The sequence below is a fragment of the Chanos chanos genome, chromosome 5 (assembly GCF_902362185.1).
Source record: "Chanos chanos chromosome 5, fChaCha1.1, whole genome shotgun sequence".
NCBI lineage: Eukaryota > Metazoa > Chordata > Actinopteri > Gonorynchiformes > Chanidae > Chanos > Chanos chanos.
The window spans coordinates 14,313,724-14,333,311 of NC_044499.1; the positions used below are offsets into that span (position 1 = coordinate 14,313,724).

The window sequence follows — 19,588 nt, forward strand, 5'->3', positions numbered from 1 at the left end:
GAAATGTTTTCCGGTCTTTTCCAGGGCTTCACCTTCACATCTCAGAGAGAGGGGGAGAGAGAGGAGAGAGAGAGAGAGAGAGAGAGAGAGAGAGAGAGACAGAAGATCTGATCACAATGCTGAGGATTAACCACTGCAATGAGTCACATTGCTACTAGGGTGAAACCAGGGAGAGAGTGGCTATGAGACACTCTGTACCAAACCAGAATCTGCCTGCATTTATGCACACTTGCACATTCAACCTCAATTCCAATACACTAGTGTTTAAAATGATCACGCCATGCACACACATTCCTCACCATTACAAATCCACTAGGTCATCCTGATTCTCCCTCTGTAAAACAAGCTTAAATGAGCCTACATACATATAATTAAAGTAATATCAAATACAAGCATAACTGAGCTTGTATAAGTATAATTGAGGTAAAATCAAATACAAGCTTGACTGAGCTTGTATAAATATAATTAAGGTAATCTGAAATACAAGCTTAAAAGAGCCTGTATAACTATAATTAAGGTAACAAATACATAAAACACATAAAACCACGCCATCAAGGTGGGTGTCACATATCAAATTAAGTAGAGGTGTTTCCGCATCCCTCTTAAATTCACGGTAAAAAAGAAATTGTTGCGTACAGCTTCACCGAACCATAGTCAATCATTTCTGTTCTGAGGTGAAACTTACAAAGTAGATATCTGTGATTGGCACAACGTCATCCTCTAGGGAGCCACGGCTGTTGGATTCAGACATGTGTCTGCTCAGATCAAGCTCAGCGGCAGGCTTGGAGCTTTGGGCCACGTCTTCAGGGGCCACTGGATCTGGAACTGCTGCCTGATTGCTTGTTTCCTGGGAGACTGTTTCTGTGGGAGCGGCAGATTGTGGTGTTGCCTCAGTGTGTGTGTCTGAGGTGATGTCATCCACAATTTCAGTCTCTCCAACTTCAGAAACCGTGGCTTCTGCCTGTGAGACTTCATGTTCCTGGACTTGACTGTGAGGGAATGAGAGGCAATGACACTGATTGTCAGAATGGAGGTGTACAGTTTGGAACACATTTGTAGCATGGAAATATATATATGTGTGTGTGTGTGTGTGTGTGTGTGTGTGTATGTGTGTGTGTGTGTGTGTGTGTGTGTGTGTGTGTGTGTATGTGTGTGTGTGTATGTGTGTGTTTGCACAGATAACACTCATGCAGTTCAAATAACTATGACTTCAACAAAAACATTGGAAGCACGGAAACACACAGAATACCAAAAATAACATAGAGCCTAGGTTGAAAAAAAAAAAATGTTTGAACATGAAGAGTAAAATCTTATAAAGGAGAATAAAAGCCCCCAGAATAAAAGGAAAGGTGACTTTGAAAAGACAATACCAGCAGATGGCCAATAAAGCTTTCAGCTCTGCTTTCTGCACTAAACCGCTGAAGGCCATATGTCTACGTTTCAGCGATCACTGCTGAGGTCTGCCACCGTTCCCTCCCTGTACCTTTAACTTTCACTCCACAACAACAAGACTGAAGACAAAACTCAGCTCTACTCACTCATCATTCTGTTCTAAGGTAAAAACAAACAATACAGTAGACCTGTATATTCTGTTCAACATTCCCTGATGTTAATGCGTTTCCTGATTAATTATGCAGCTGAAGGGCAGCGTGAGATCATTTTAACAAACAAGATAGAAGGATCAGCTAAAGAAAACAGTATCTGTAAGCAGTTAACAGAGCATGTCATGGGTGTGTCTTACTTAAAGCAGTAAACAGACTAATAACCTTTTGTCCCCTTAAGGTTCAACAAAAGGAGGCCAGTTTTTTTTTGCTTTTTTTTTTTAAATAATGGTCAAGTTTTCAAAAAATGTTCACGCTCACCCAGTTTCTGAAGTTGGCTGGGCAGGAGCTATCGCAGGCTCTTCTGCCTCCTCTGTTTCTTTCTTTTCCTCTATCACTTTGTCTTTCTCTGTCAGTTCTTCCTCACGCCCTCTCTTCACTTCCACTTGCACTGTGATGGTCTGTTGCTCCTCTTCGTGAACATCAACCACTTCCTGCGCTCTGAATGCAACCAAACACCTCAGATTAATCCGAGGATATACAACCCAAAACAACTAAAAGAAAACAGCGGAACATGACCCGACACAGCACAGTGCTTGTATTGTTATTTATTATAGTGTTTTCAAATCACAGTTAAGCCTGAATGAAACCTACCTTCCTTCGCTATCCTTCAGGGACTGAGTTTGCCTCCTAAGAGATTAAAGGAGAAGGTGTTGAGGAATAAAGATAAGGTTCCAATGATGTCATTCTACGGGATTATCTATGAAATACATGTCTGTTGGAGCAAGCCAACCATTGTTCTCTCATTGTGTAACTACACCTGCAAAGTCAGTTGCGTGTAGTTTCTCCAGTCACTAAAGAGCTATACTACCATGACCATAAGTGGGCATTAATGAAGGTGAGAGATGTTACTGAGAGGAGAATGCAGGTGGATAAAAGAACAATTAAAAAGAGTAAACCAAAGGGTAAACCTGTAGCGTGGGTGCTCTGTGGTGTCGGATGGAGAGCGCTCTGGGATAGATATTGAGGTGTTGGACGACAGAGTTGTGGCGATGGAGGCTGTGGTGGCTTCCTCAAACGACGGAGGAGTGCAGGGCTGCAGGCCTGTGGAAGAGTGATAAAAATACAAATATATCAAAATGACAGATAAAATCTTTACATTTTTCACCAAGTTCCTGGCCATTCCCGTGAGCTCACCCATCACGCAAGACATCTTTATCAAAACAGGTCAATCAACGGTAAGACCCTCCAACAAGATAGGAAACCTTTGAATAACGGTAGATGACACTCTGACATTTACTAAGCACATCACGGCGGTCGTAGTGCAGATATGCTCTCTACAATATATGAAAGATCGGCCCCATTTTGTCAGGAGCACAGCTTCTGTTTCAGGCATTTGCTATTTTTTTTGCCTGGACAACTGCAGAGCTTTTCTAACTGGTCTACACGCAAGTTCAATCTGTCCAAAGATTCGGGAAGATTAAAAAAAGAGAAGATTCAAAAGAAAGCGGTTCAGTTTGTTTTTAATCAGCCAAAATGTTCATATGTCACTCCTCCCCCTGTTTTCTTCTACTGGATCAAAACGTCTTGATGCTGGCCTTCAGCGGCCAATAGAATTGCACCTGTCCACATCCAATCCGCAATCAAGCTATCCACCCCAGAGTGCCCACTCACGTGTGCTTCAGCAAGACGCCTAGGGCACTGATTGGGCACTAGTTGAGGCCTCAGTCTGGCATCTTTTAACACCTAGCCCCAAAATGGTGGAGCGAGTCCATCAGATGCTAAGACACCACTTTCAAATCTCTGTGACTTCTTAACCACCAACCTCACGTTACTCATTTGTATTTAAGTGCATGGTATGTAGTTAAAAAAAGGACTACGTAAAGCTCCAAACCATACATGATCCTTGGAGTGGTTCTTGGTCCTGGCTTTTTCATACTAAGTTGTGCTGACTTAAGTCTTTTCGCTACACAAACGTAAACGTAAACGTAAACGTAAACGTAAACGAGGCTGGTAAACGAGGCTGGTAAATGAGGAAGTGTACCATCATTCTCCAGTGCAGGGAAACTGCGCGCTCCCCTCAGGTCATAGATTTTCTCATCTCTCTCAGAGGGCAGCTGGCTGGCCGACCAGGCCGCTCCAGGTCCACTGTACTTGGGAACAGCTAGTGCTCCACGTCCCCTCTTAGAAGGAGAGGACTTCAGCGCTGGGAAGAAAGGAGTACAGTTAGGAAAACAATGCCAGTTCAAGTCAAGGGGGTTGACAGAATGAGACATACTATCTGATTAACAGATGGAAGATCAACTCCCATTAACTTGTGAACTTGATTACCCAAAAAGCTAATATGCTTTGTACAGCAAATGAACACTATCTGGTCTGAGTAGCAGGTCACTGAGACAGAGGCTGGGAGGAGGAGGATACAATTCTACTCACAGGAGCTTTTCCTGAACACAGCGCTGCTCATGAACTTGAAAAACCTGTCAGCGTAAAAATTGGGCCTGTGTACTGACACTGTGTCCTGAGAAGAGAATAGAAGAGAAGAGAAGAGAAGAGAAGAGAAGAGAAGAGAAGAGAAGAGAAGAGAAGAGAAGAGCGACATAAAAGGAGTGAGAGTGGAAAGAAATGAACATTTAGATACAGATCAGGCGATGTAGTGATATAATCTCTGGGTGCTAAGCAGGGAAACCCAACACAGTGATCATTATCTAACAGCTATTCATGCTTTGGGACACAGCCGCCCTGTATTATTCCCCACTCTCCTGTTCCTCGCCCTCATTCATAAATACATGAGCCAAAGAGAGTGGGATTACCCAGCAGGGCACAGCATTGAACCTCACAGATGGTGCTCCATCTTTAATAATTCACCTCCATTCCAAAGACAAACAGCGCTCACAAACACTGTTCCACTAACATACAGCGCCCATTGTAACACACAGGTTCTGTCAGGGCACGAACCCAGTTTAGTCTCTAATCTGTGACCGAACCATTCATCTGTCAAGAACTTATTCGCCGACATGCGTTCTGCTGAGTATTGTGAGGTACAAGAACAAAGACTGGATGACCCAAACCATCCATTTCCACAAAAAGTCAGGATTTACTGTATCTAAACATATGGTTGGCCTGTTATGACAGGGTGTGGGCAGCTGAGGTTTACATTGCCCTGCTGAATTACAGTACAAAGGGTCAGAATGTATTAGCAAAGTGAGATGGCAGGGCTTATGTAACACATTAAAGAGGGCAAGACAGATGGTAGATATTATTCTGATTTAGAGAGACTGGTGGTGCTTTTATACAGACATCACTGTGTCTTTACTTACTCCATCGTGAACCAGCGCTTTCCACGTATGCTCCAGTTTCTTGATGAGCCTGGAGGATACATTAAAATCATTAATTGCGACATATATGGCAATCACATCGGTGTCAGTACATTTTCTGTAAAATTTAAAACTATGTATTGAGGGCAGCAGAGTCTGAGTTTCTTAATGAGTAATTGAAAAATCATTTCTTTACCTGTACGATTGCAGGATATCTATAATGCCAATGAAGAGAAGCAGTCTCTCTCCTTTTCCACTGACTGCAGGGATTCCACCCATTCTGCAGAGAGCAGGAAAAAGAGGACCAGAGAGAAAGAGAGAGTTAGACAGATAGATAGACAGGCAGACAGACAGACAGACAGACAGATAGACAGGCAGACAGACAGACAGACAGAGAGAGAGAGAGAGAGAGAGAGAGAGAGAGAGAGAGAGAGAGAGAGAGAGATTTAATTTTAAAATTTAGTTTTAGGATGTTGCTCGCCACTGTATATCAACAAGATTTTACAGCTATATTTAACTACACGTACTTCATAGGTGGAATGTGTTGACAAGTATGCTAAAATATATAGCAACTGCTCGTATAACATTTCAAACAGAAGGGGGTATGCACAAGAAATACCCCATGCATTAGTATGGCAGTCAGCTAAATAGTATCTGTTTGCTCATCTAAGCTCCTCTGACATCCACTCACGTGTCATCTGTGTCTATAGACTCTCCACAGGTGGCTCCTCCCTGGATGGACTCCATAGCGGTGGAGTAGAGTGCTCTCTGCGCAGCCGGCCGCTTCTCATCACTGCTCCCCTGAGATCCCTCCATCTGCTGCTCCCTCTCCGCCTGCTCCAGGTTATGGACTCCCAGCAGCAAGCTGTAGTCCATGATCTTAAAACTCTCCAACACCTAAAAAAATACCAGCAGGAGTTCTGACCCCACAGTGTCTACAGACTCGAAGGACATTTCAAAAACTAGTAATACAATCCTTCTGAACTCATAACAAAAATGTGTTGATTTTCCTCAACTCTCCTAAATCAGTACAGTCTCTGGAACCCTGCGGCGTCGGCTGAACTCCTTTAGGACATACAGGGCAGTTTATCATCACAGTCAGTAATAGCCTATTATCTTTAAACTTGAACTACATACTCGGGAAATAATGTAAATTTTTAGATTAAAGTTTAACCTTGTCAGTACCTGCAAATGTAGGACATGCGGTAAAAAGTGAAATATTAGCTATAGACAAACTGGTACTTCAAACTACTAGCTACAAGGTCTACATTATCATCTCCTGGAAGTTTCCATCAGATAAAGCATAAATACAGGATGTACACCCTTACTCTCTCTGATTGCAAACCATTAGAGTAGCTATAGTGGAAACCACAGTTATGCACTCAAGAGTGGTTGTTGTTAAGCCTTTCATAATTGTCAAATTCAGCCATAAAAATCAAGATAAACCAATTAACGTTCGTCCGTATCTAAACCGAGAAACAATTTAGTGCCTCTGATCTTGGAGACAGACCATACCGTAATGCCATGTATCGCTTACATTGCTTTCAGACGCAGGCATGCTCTCAAATCACAGTTCACTCTAAACCACCTCTGGCAAACAAACACCCAGTACAGATCTTTAACCTATTTCAGCAGTTTATCCCATCACATTAAAAAATCATGACTGCGCAAAGATTTTACGTTAACCTCGCAGAAAACATCACATAAAGCGATGTCTTCTTTAAAGTGATGTTTTCTTTCTTACATTCTATCCACAACAATTCATCTGTGGTCCACACATATAGTTCTCCATATCAGCAAAGAACGGCCTCCATGCAAAACCAGGGGGGCGTAATGAAAAGTCAATTTCCTTTGACAGATGTCAGATCAGTCATTCCATATTTAAATACCAAGAGCTGTGTAATACCATTAAATGACAATTTTACCATCATTTCCTACTGTCCTTTTTTAGACTCACAACAATAGACTTTGATAAAAATGGCACGGCTCAGACTGTCACTCTGAGCCCTAGGTTCAAACTGCATCACTGCACCATTGCCGTGTGGCACCTGGGTATCTAACCTCAGTCTTTATACACTGCATAAGCTTCCTACCACACTGTATCAACCCCCTTATCATCCACGCAAGCACACACATGCACGACGCACGCGTGCAGACACACACTGACCAGGCAGTCTCGCTGTAGTGTTTTGACGAGGGCGTTGTAGGTGTCCGTGTCCAGCATGAGACCGTCTGGGACGTCTTGCATGAAGTCCAGGTCTTTAAAGGTCGGTCTGGACTTCTCTCTTTCTTTCTTGGAGGCGCGGCGTTTATAAGTGGAGCCCTTCAGGTCAAATTTAAGGTGCATGCGAAACACTCGAGGCAAAACGTTGTTCATCACGACAATGCGAATATTCTTCCCGCCAGACTGCACACAGTAGAGCCCGAAGAACTTGGGTAGCAACGTGCGAGGGTTCTGGTTCAGGTTCTGGTAGGAGAGGAGACAGATGGAACAGACTGTTTACTACCTGATTCAAATGAATTAAGATAAATAAGACGAGATTTATATATATTCAGTGGCCTTAATGTGGGCTTTTAAATTCACATCTCGTCAGTTCATTTCAGTTCAGTATTTTAGGGTTGTTCTAGAACAAGTTACACCACACCACTCATTTGTTTATTGTTCATAGTGAGGTCTGCTTTCTCACAGTCCCTGCTGACTGCAACCTAAGCCTAGGGAGTGTGTGTGTGTGTGTGTGTGTGTGTGTGTGTGTGTGTGTGTGTGTGTGTGAGCAACATGTGTTAATGTGACTCAAATCCTTTTTAACACCAGTGCTCACCCAGGTCACTCCAATGTCCAAGCCACATTTAGTACCTGGCTGTCTTACAATGGCCATTCACACCCTCACTGTTTCAGCTGATGAAAGGAACTGTCAGTTTAAAGCATTCTGGAGGAGTCTTTACCTCAGGAATGGATGGACACCACACTCGTTCAAACACAGCCTGGATCTTAAGCACTGACTCATTTTCATGACATTTCTCTTGAGAAAAATCCACTACATTAATCTGATTAGTATTAGAAAACTAGACACCCAACACTTGAATTTTCTCCAGCAGAGGAAAAGGATTTTTTCATTTACTGGAAAACACGCCCTGATATCATGATATCACAGCTAAAATCAAACAATTCTTGTCAAGACCTTGATTTGGCAAAAAAAAAAAAAAAAAGAAAGATGGAAAATAACTGAGGGAAACAGACTGATCGTTGGATAGGTAAAGCATTCGACCATCCAGTTCTGTTTGCACAGATGCACAGATGATTGGCCAGGCATAGCCTGCCCCTTCAAAAGCAACAGGCAGAAGAATGCAAGAAGATTGTGAGTGCTAATCTCACCATGTAGTATCCAGGAAGCAGCTTTTGCAGAAACTCGGCCTCTTTGTGCATGACTGTTTTGAGGATGAACTCGTCATCGCGTGTCACGTAGAAGATGGAGCCGCTGGCCCCCGGGTTGGACAGCTCAATCAGAGGCTCGTTACACAGAGAATACTGCAAAATACACAGAGAGAAAGGAGTGTTCAGTGCAGACACACACTCTCTCACTCACTCACAGCAACACACATACATACACTCATACTTTACCAGAGAATACTGTAAAGTAAACGGAGAAAAATGAGCGCAAACCATAGACACACACACACACACACACACACACACATACACATTCACACACACACAGCGGTCTGGAAGAAGGGCTGTTTGCAGTGTGAGGTTTTAAAAGGAAAGTATTAGAGAGGTTAATCTCTATCTGGCACAAGCACTGTGTGTGTGTGCATGCGTGCATGCGTGTGTGTGTGTGTGTGTGTGTGGGCTTAAACAACTGGCATGTGTTCACAATCAGTTCACACTCTGGCAATGTAGCTTCAAAGATTGTACTGGAATAGTCAACTGGACGGAAGCAGAGGAAATGCAAGAAACTGAGTCTGTTTATGTTTATGTTGACTCAGAATGCAGACAGTGCATAATTAAGGCTCCCAGCTTCAAGATAAATATAAGCCTGACAAAGCACATCAGCACTGCTATCTGACAGAATGAAGAGAATCAGACCTTTGACACTGTGAATGCTAAATATGAAATTTATTTCATGATATGTTCCCCTTTTTGTCTAGGGGTGGTAAGAGAATGCAACAATAAATAAATAAATAGGGGAATAAATAAATAAATAAATAAATAAATAAATGTTTATCAAACTCCCTTCACCTGTCCCCAGTACTCCACAATACAACAAAGATAAGTTTTGAAAAATAACAACTGTATTTATTCATTTAACTTAAGGGAAACACGGGAAGCATCAACCAAAACATACAAAAAAAGCCTTCAGGAGGAGGAAAAGCCAAAACAATAAACAAACCAAATCAGGCTATTGGGAGTGGAATCAGACTTCCCTAAATGCACAAAGAACACAAAATGAACCACAGAAACCGTTGCTGTTGAGGAATACAGGTTCTAGAATCACAAGGTGAAAAAGTACATTAAATAAAGATTTCACGGAGAAACCTCAGCAGTATGGTTACTGAGGTATACAATCAGAGAGACATGAAATGAAGGTTCTGTGAAGGTTGAACTGTGAAAGGAGCAGTGGGCTGGGCAGATAGTTCACACTGAGTGAACCTAATCACCTTGTGAATGAATCAGTGAAGCAAAGGATCACTTATCTCAGCAAGACAGAATGCACAGAGAACAAACAGAAAAGAGAAGATACACACATAACTGCCTTTCTCTTAATAACCTACACACACACACACACACATACTCACACACACACATACACACACACACATACACACATACACATACTCACACACACACACACACACACACACACACACACACGCACAAAGACATACAACCACAAATAGCTATCTTACATCCTTGCATAAAGATAAACCACCTGTCTCTCTCTTTCTCTTTCTCTTTCTCTCTCTCTCTCTCTCTCTCTCTCTCTCTCACACACCCTCACACAAACACCCATGACTCATTCATCATATACGGCCCCAGACGGTGGAGCTCTGGTAAAAGAGGAGTGACTCAGTCTCCGTCTCTAGCTCACAGATGGGGATGGACAGAGGCAGAGAGTGTCTCAGCCAAGCCCTGGAGGAGAGGACCTCACACTCAGCCAGCCCACTGACTACACTCTCAACACATGCATCTCTCACAGCCCACACGCCACACATAACACTGCACTTCTGTCAGAAAACAAATGATTGGCTGACTGTGTAACAGGTGCATATGGTAACTGTGACAGGTGAAAAATGTGACTCTATCCACAATCACAACAGTGTATGTGTTAATGCTGTTAAGAAATATTAGAATCTGTTATAACTGGTGGAACTCATACATCACTGAGAGTTCTAAGCTGTGTTGCAGCTGAAACAATGAGCTAAATACTGATTTCCACCACAGTTACAGACTCCTTTTTACATACCCTGACAGGCATGGACATTAGCAGAAAGTTTGGCCTGAATGTTTGATCTACAGTGGTTGTAACAGGTGTCTCACCAGATAATCATCAGGTCGGATCCCAAAGAGCTCCCTGAAGTAGCGGAATGCCACAGGGGCGTAGGTCTTAAAACGGAAGTCTGGGTAATGATGCGCCGGGGTCAAATTACTGCCCTCACTGACACACAACAGAGAGAGAAAGAATGGAGGGAGAGAGAGAGAGAGAGAGAGAGAGAGAGAGAGAGAGAGAGGGAGACAGAGAGAGAGAGAGAGAGAGAGAGAGAGAGAGAGAGAACAGAGGGAGAGAGAGAGGGAGCGAGAACAGAGGGAGGAAAAACAGGTTGACATCAAATAAGACAAAAACATACATACGTATAATATATACAGATATGTTCTGTGTGTATAACATACGAGTGTGTGTATCTGTAACGTGGCTGTTTGGCAGATGTACACACCACACACAAACAAATCCTGGCTGTTTTTTATTTCACAAACCTAGGAAAGAAGATGCTCTCCACCACATAAAAGTCTTGCATTAGCACATCCCTCTCAGGTTTGGAGCTCAGGTTCCCCACGGTGTAACCAATGCCCAGTTGGATGGCACCTTTCAGGGCAGACGAGGTGGTCTGTGGAGCACAGAGCATAAAGTGATGACAGTGAAGCAGATGGTGCAAGTTCATCATTTTTCAAATCCAGGTCTGCGTATGCTGTTGTTTACGGTCATGTGTCATCTGCTTCTATGATGTACACAGCAGTTGCGTTTCAGATATCAACACTCAACAGTCACTGTTCACACACACACACACACACATTTATATATATATACATACTCAACAGTCACTGCTCACACACCTATAAATACTCAACCATCACTGTATAAACACATATATACTGCACAGCCAAAGTACATACAGATATAAACTCAGCAGTGGGTAACAGGGGCAGATTCATGACAGAGTTTCTCCTCTATGTTCAGATGTCTTGATCTCACACTGTACTTTTGATTGGACTTGATCTGCACTTTTTTAAACCTCCCTCTTACTGTAATAAAACTGCAACAGTTGCCATTAGTAATCTCACGCAAGATAGTGGGAGGGACAGCAGAGACTCCAGTCATTAGGGTGGTTTGTTGTTTATATTTATGAGTCAGAGTATCTGTGTGTGTGTGTGTGCGAGTGTGTGTGTGTGTGTGTGTGCGTGTGCGTGTGTGCATGCACGTGTAGGTATGCGCTTGTACCTTTTTGTAGGTGGTTTCGCCTGATGCATCCACTCTCCTGTGACCAATCTTCTTCTCAGGTCCAGGGCCTGAGTGGCAAGATGATGAGGGCATCTGAAAGTCAAAGAAAGAACGAAAAAGAAAAAGAGAGCGAGAGAGAGAGAGAGAGACAGAGACAGGTGGTTTATTATCTTTATGCAAGGATGTAAGATAGTTATTTGTGGTTATGTGTCTTTGTGTGTGTGTGTTGCTTATTAAGAGACAGAGGAGTGTGAGTGTGTACGTGTATACATGTATTTTGTGAAGTAAGTAACTGCACAATCCAACAGGGCACAACACAACACAAAATGGCTGACAGTGTAGTTGTAGAGTGAACCTGACCGGTCAGGTATGCAAATTACAGCTTTAAAAACGCTCTGCAATCAGAACAGGAATGAATGACATAAATCATGAGAAAACCTCTGTGAGAGTCTTTGGCTGGAAAACAGAGTGAACACAGACATGCTGAAACTTGTGAGAGATACCAAATGTTGCACACGGATTCAGTCAGATAAAGAGCCCTCGTGCGCACTACCACACAGGCCTCTCAGGTAAAGGACAGCTATGCATTAAATCTAACACTCACCTCAGTGATGTAGGCCTTCTTAGCAGCCCCGTCTGAAAGAAACAGAAATAGACACTATTAAAGACAACAGTCCATTGCAGTATATGACCTGTCACACATGTATGGGAAATATTCCAAAAAAACAATCTCAGCTCAGTGAGTAGGTTTATAGCGGTAGTCATTTCAGTCAAATAAATTCATCTCAGTTTCATTTTGGTTCCAAATAGAGTTTACATCATATTGCAGGTTGCAAGTATATGTGTGTGTGTGTGTGTGTGTGTGAAGGATATCTCAAGAGTATTCAGTGGTGTTGAATGAGATTTCAGTCTACAGTTATAATATATAATCAGTTATAATATATAACCATTTCACTTCCTGCTCTTCCTTCTTTCCTATTTTTTGGACACAGTTATTTCAGAGTGAAGCTGACAAGCACACGTGACAGAACGTGTCAATCACTCTGCTCTTCTGGAAAGCCGTCCACTATCACAGCACTGGAGAGATAATAAAACTCACCCTGTCATCTCCACTGGATAAAAAATCATCACAGCGAATCGAAATGGAATACGAATGAGTGTATGTGCGTGTGTGTGCGCGTGTGGGGTTGTGTTTACTGCAGAGGCAGCAACACTGCCAGTCTCTTTTGGAAGGAAAAAAAAAAAAAACAGGAAGAAAAAAATCCCATCTGCTCCCTCCACTCTGTCTCCCTGTGCCTGACAGACAACATGCTGATGACACTGTTTCAAAGGCAGTGGATTTCACAGAGAACACTCACACAGAAAGACTAATGTTCTTCTGTTCAAAATATCCTATTTCAGCACAACAGTTAGCTTTCATTCCTGTCAAGTCTATCCTAAACATACTCGTGAAACACACATAAGAGTACAGACGTTTTGTAAGGTTGCTTGACGAAGAGTTAAACGCCCATCTATGATTTATTTTGATGGATCAGAGTTAAAAAAAAAAAAAAAAAAAGATCTTACAACCAAAGAAACAATGCTTAAAATAAAGCTGTATATTAAATACACATAAATACACATACACATAAATATATTAAAGGATCAGTATGTGTTATTTTTTATCATTACATTTTCTATATCAGAAAATGATCCTCTGTGTTCCTCTACCTCTTAGTACAACCATTCTGCTTTTTGGGGGGGGAAAGCACTGCAATTTCATTTTGTGATGTTATTCATATATGTGGCTATTTTTTTGCTATTCATAGACGTGGCTAATTTTGAGATTCTCATTATAATGGTATTATAATGACTGCTTCAAAACAAACACCTCATAAATTCCAAGAGAGTGTTTTGGCATAATGATGGCTTTGTTAATGCTAATGGATTTTGATTACAACACTGCTAACATGCTGTCCATTTATTCTCAAGGGACACATCTAACAAGGCAAATACGCACCCTTGTTTTATCACAAAGAGCCCCACTCCCATTCATTCACAGGTCTGTGCTAGATCTCTGTTTACAAGACATCACACCCATCAACAGCTCAGTTATACTCATATCAGAACCTAGAAACTACGGTAATACAGTATGAGAGTAGGGAAAAATACTACTCAACCACAAGTCTCAAACAGCTTCTATGACTCAACATAATTCCTGACTTCAGCTTCTAAAAAGCTGGCAGTTATTAAATGGAGATGTTTATAGTCAGGGGAACAGGGATGAACATGCTGACACTGGATACACTGAGGACTCTGGTTTTGGATGGTATCATACACAAGTGGAGGATGGAAGAAATGTTCCCTGATAAAAGTCCCTTTAATTATTACCTGAGCTATGATCAAGGAAGTCGCACTACACACACACACACACACACACACACACACACACACACCCCTAATCTGACATAAACTCTCTAAATTCTTTGGTTCCTGTAGGTGATCAGATGTGTTTAGAAAGTTGACAGCTGACTGAAACGCAAACATGGTAACTATATTCTCTGCTAAAATAAATCTCAGATGTCTAAGCGGTGCTAACTGGTGTACCTGTCATGTATACTATGAGGAGATCGGGTAAACAACATCAATTTCAGTGTCAGTTAGGACTTTGCAGGTTGAAATGGGGTGAATAATACCTCAAACACTATGTTTGTCCAAACATTTGATGAATATTTTATGTAGCTCTAAAAAAGTAAATGTTTACACTCAATATGCAACTTGTGCTTTATTTTGTTAGCTGAAACAACAATTGTGAATGAACACGTATGCATGGGTGCACACATGAGTGTGCGCGCGCACACACACACACACACACACACACACACACACACACACACACACACTAAAAAAAAACAAACACACAGACTGCCTCCAGGAACTGCCGGGCCATTTGCAATAAAGTCAGAAGTCAGTGCAGTAATCGCCCCTTTTCAGACAAGAAAACACACACAGATGATTACACAAATGATTACCATCTCCATTATAAAAGAAGATGAGAGCCACTGTGACAGTGACATGAGTGCTGGACTCAAAAACATAAACAGAAAAGGAAAGACAAATATATGGCCGATAAAAACACTGTTGCTTGGCAACCCAGTCACGCTATGGAAAAACATTTGGACAGAAGCCACTTTATCTTCATATCTTCATGCAATTTGGGACCACGAGTAATCCAAACACAAGCTATCCAAGAAAGCTTACAAGACTGTTTCAGATTTCACAAACAGACACAGCGCATTTGTAACAATGTCAAAAGAATGGGTAATACAACGAGAAGGCTACTTTCAATGGTAAATTTACGTTCATGGCCATGTCTCCGATTCTCACCTCTTCCTTCACCTTGAAGTACTCAATCTCCTTCAAACGTCTGTTATCTAATTTCAGGTAAAAGGGTTGACTTTGGGAATTTTACTTCAAACATGTCAACGATTTTGAGTTTGAAGCTCTTTATGTGTTTCAGTTCAATCAAAACTGTACGAAACTACTCAGGGTCCTTTTGATGACTAAACTGACATATCTTTTCAAAAAAGCGGACGGTTTCCACTGGTACTTCAGGAGAATAAAAGAGAACCTACTTTCCTAAAAGTTGCAAGACAGGCTCTGTTACCTTCTCTTTTATAAAAACCAAGCATCTGTCATCCAACCCTCGCTTGTTAAGAACAAAAAGAGCAATATCTGAGGTTTACTGGCAAAATTTGCTTATACTTGAAGTAAAACAAGCTGGTATAACAGAGAATACAAGAGAATACAATAACATAGTTATGCAATAACACTATAAAATAACATAGTTAAGTCTAAGGAGAAATAATCAAACCTCAAAATATGTCAATATCTGCTTGGACTTGTCTGTTCTATAGGTATACTTCGTTTAAGAAGCATAGACATGCAGCTCCAGGCTTGTCAGTAGACTGAGCAAACTTCTCAACTCAGTTACTCAGGGCTGTCAATTACAGGAATCGTTTATGAATGTTCAGACACACGCAACCTTTGAACTGCACAATGAAAGGCAATTATGAAGACAGCAACTTCATTTAGAGCATCAAAGGGATGCCAACTGCCGGCGTTTGAATCACAGTATATTCACATGCCATCTGAAAAGCAAATGACTAAAAGAATCATAATTGGACGCTTACTGATGTGGGAAAAGCATTCTTCAAAGGAGTAAATCACAAACATATGGCTCATATCAAAGCTCTAATGATAAACGGATGCACTTCAAGCCTTCCAGAACCGTCTAGAATGACAACCAAAAGAATCTTCCAGAGAAAAGCTCTCAGTCCACCTCCGCGTATGTCTCTCAGGCCCCGTTCCAGTGTCTTTTTAGTGATCCTCCAGTATGACACAAATCATCTACAGAGATAAAAATCACAAAATACAAACCTCAAACGTCAGGAATCCTTGCAGAATGACTGATGCTTCCAATCTGCGTTGTTTCTTTCTATTTGTAGACAGATCAGGACTGAGAGTGTAGGCTAAACCTCAATTGGATTGACATGGGGAGTTTAATCTCATGCCGACATCCCGTGAAGATATCTCCCCGTGGTGACGGAAAGCCACCAGTAGCCAATGAGGGGCTCAGATTAGGCTTAGCAGCCGCCCATGTGACGCCTTGTCCAGGAAGAAAGCATGTGTATGAGCCATCTGAAGGACAAGGGCACCAGAGGAAACCCAAGCATCATGTGTAAAAGCTCCTTAGGCAATAGTCTCTAGATCTAACAAAGTATGAACCACGGAACAGCGTTCAGGAACCCGAACAGAACCTGAGAGAGGCTGCGCAAGAAACTTAAAATACTCATTTCAGGAAACAAGACCGAAATGAAAGCCGAATGAGCGTTTCAGCTACAATTTTGATAAAATAAAACATTATCACAGAAAAGATTATGTTATGTCTGTAGTGGTCAATTAAGCTATCATTTGATAATATGGTAGGATGCAACCCGCTGACATTATTCAGAATGACAGGGACGTTTTTCCAGGTCAGATCTGTGGATGACAGATACATTTTCCTCGATAGGTCTAGACAGGTCTCCTCCGTGCGACAGGGGGAAAGCCCTCAGATGCGAGACAGACTGTCTGTGTGCTCCCATCTCTCTCTGTCCTGCCCCCAACCATTGTTAATCCCTATTGACAGTGACATTGGGCAGACACAGCACAAACACAAGCAGACCTGTACAGGGCTGGCTGCTCGCTGTGAGATTAGGGTCAGGCCGCTACAGCACCTGCTCACAGGCACCACAACATCTCATCTGCTTTAGACCTGTTCTCTTACTGAACACCAAAGACATAAAATGACGCTCGCACTTAACACTGATGATCCAAAATGGCCCTATCATTTATCAGTGCAGAGCCAATATGGCTTAGTGTGACAGAGCTAATACGGCCCACCACGCAAGCTTTCGCTGGCAGAAAACACTGTGCACCAAAAGCTAAAATGGCACACTCCACTGCCTCAAAGCGCAACAGACTCAAAAAAAAAAAAAAAAACCCAAATGGAACTGGTTTTAAGCCATTGAACATAACAATTCCAAAAGTGCTGTAATGGGATCTTCCGGGCTGTTTTTACACTCTTCATCACAGACACTGCAGCCTGAACTAGGCCATAGCCCTGAAGTAGCAAAGATTGAGGGCAGACACTTTAGTGCGATACGTGAGAGCGAGCAAAACCGAACCACGGTATACGTTTACAACGATATGTAATCCTTAAATTACACTGCTCTAGCCCACCTCACAATACATAAAGTAGTTTGAGTTCCACCATGCCAGACTGCAAAAAGGACATCCTTCATTCGCAATGTATGGCCACTCGGATCAAACATCCACATCAAACCCTGCCAGTATACTCCTGTCATAATACTATTCACACAACTGAAGATGTACACAAAACTGTCAGATGTCACAGGAGTGTAAAGAGTAAATCTGACATCTTCTAACAGAAACTCCATAACAAAGAGAGAAAGTAATGGGTATATAAGTGTCTTTGACAGCAAACAGACGTTCCTGAAAGGCTCGGAGTAACATTGCTTCTTTGCACTTTGTCTTTTCCAGCATGCAGCTGATCAGAACATCAACTCTAAAAGTTTTACTGAGGTCTTAACAATTTTAAACTAACTTCGTCTCACAAAAGAAACTGTAATTTCAACCATGAAGAAGATATTAGTCAACTTAAGGAACGCAGATTTTAACAGGGTCAGATATACAATATCAGATACGCCATGCTCACGGATCAAAAACTTTAAAGCCTTAATCAAGTGTACTTTGGGGAGCCAGCCATGAAGAATATTTCATTTTGTCCCCAGGGACAGCTATATGAAGAAAGACTTAATGAAAACGACATAAATTTGCCACAGTGGGCTAAAATGAAATCATGTAGCCTAATTGTGTTCGCTCACAAGTGGCCTGTACTGACTGTTGATTCGCTACAGTTGGGTAAGTGTAATTGTAGCGAATCGTGTCAGAACTTGAAATGATATTCCAACAAACCTGTCTTTAAAATTCCACAGCCCCAAGAGTGTGCCTCTTTATGGGCTGAATACTGTCTGCTTCTCTCGCCTTACTGACTGGGGGAAAAAAATGGTATTTTGAGGACAGAGTTGTGTAGAACATACATGGTAAAACCAAAGAGGACTGGGTTCATGGCTGGGTTTGTTTGTTTGTTTGTGTGTGTGTGTGTGTCTGTGTCTGTGTGTGTGTGTGTGTATCTCAGCTGGAGTTAATAAGAGGCAAAGCTTTGGTGAAGGTCAGCAGCTTACAGATATGTGGAGAAGCTAAAAACGTCTTCTGCCCGACAACGTGGGGGGGGGGGGGCGGAGCCACTGCTGTAGGAATTACGCAACCATTGTTTACAAGTCACTGCCATTACACTTTACACAATTAACAGGCAAGTCTGCAGTGAGAGGATTTGTGTATTTCATTTTGTGTCAACAATCTCTGTGTATCTTCCACAGTCCAAGTCTGGTGTCTGTCATGATTCAATAATGCATTTAAACACCCTACATAAAATACTTATAAATCAATTCTGTACCTCTACCAGGGTCCAGGGTACCATATACACACAGTATATATATTGTTTTTGTCACATGTTATGATGTGCATAGCTCTTGATGACTATGTTATGTTGTTACAATAAACTATCAGTCTGTTTTCTCTTGGATGTGTTGGTACAGTCAAATAACTGTTCTGGTAACGGGCTCTCTATTGAACCTCTGTAAACCAAATAAAGGGACAGTCATTTTATAAATCTATAACATAAAGTCTCAATCGGTTCCAAATATTCTCTCTCTCCCCCGAGAGGTCTGTGAAATATCATACGTTAGTTTTATTTATTACTCAATTCAAATATGTGTATCGCAATATTATTAACCTAGTGTCGTCTCTCAGAGGAATAATCATATGAAAATCCGTCACGCAGTTCACCTGAGGTAGTGCGACAGCAGTGCTGAACGAATGACCGGGGATATTATATGTTCAATCTGTGTGACAGAGCGAGAGAGGAGCAGAGCACCAGAGAAGCGCTTGCTCTAAATGACAGAAAAACACATTTCATGGCTGAATGTGCTAATCTACCTCCCTCTCTCTCTCTGATGGTCTCTCTCTCTCCAGTTCCTGTTCCCTATAATCCAGCCATGCAGCCAAAACAGGTCGGCCGAGTGATAGAAAGAGACAGGGAAACAAAATGGAAGTGCAATACCTTCACTGGCCTTGTAAACTTGGAAACAAGACATTAATAGCGTTTTTCTCTCATTTTTTTCCCAACAAATTAAGGGAGAGAATATGTCCTGCTGCAATGCTACATATTTTAGTCTGGATATTCTGTGCATGTGTGTGTGTGTGTGTGTGTGTGTGTGTATGTGCACATGTGTGCCTTGAGAGATGGGGAGGGAACGCTTGCCTGGAGTGAGACAGACATTCTACAGTGAATTTCCATAACCGGCAGTCATAAACTGTCAGAGGGAAGAAATGAAAGACAATTATTGATGAAGTG

The 19,588-nt window shown here is 41.9% G+C and overlaps 1 pseudogene; it reads right to left on the reverse strand.

Annotated features, from left to right (window-relative positions):
* LOC115812199 (golgin subfamily B member 1-like) overlaps positions 1-19,588 on the reverse strand; it is a 34,306-nt pseudogene that overhangs the window by 9,649 nt on the left and 5,069 nt on the right.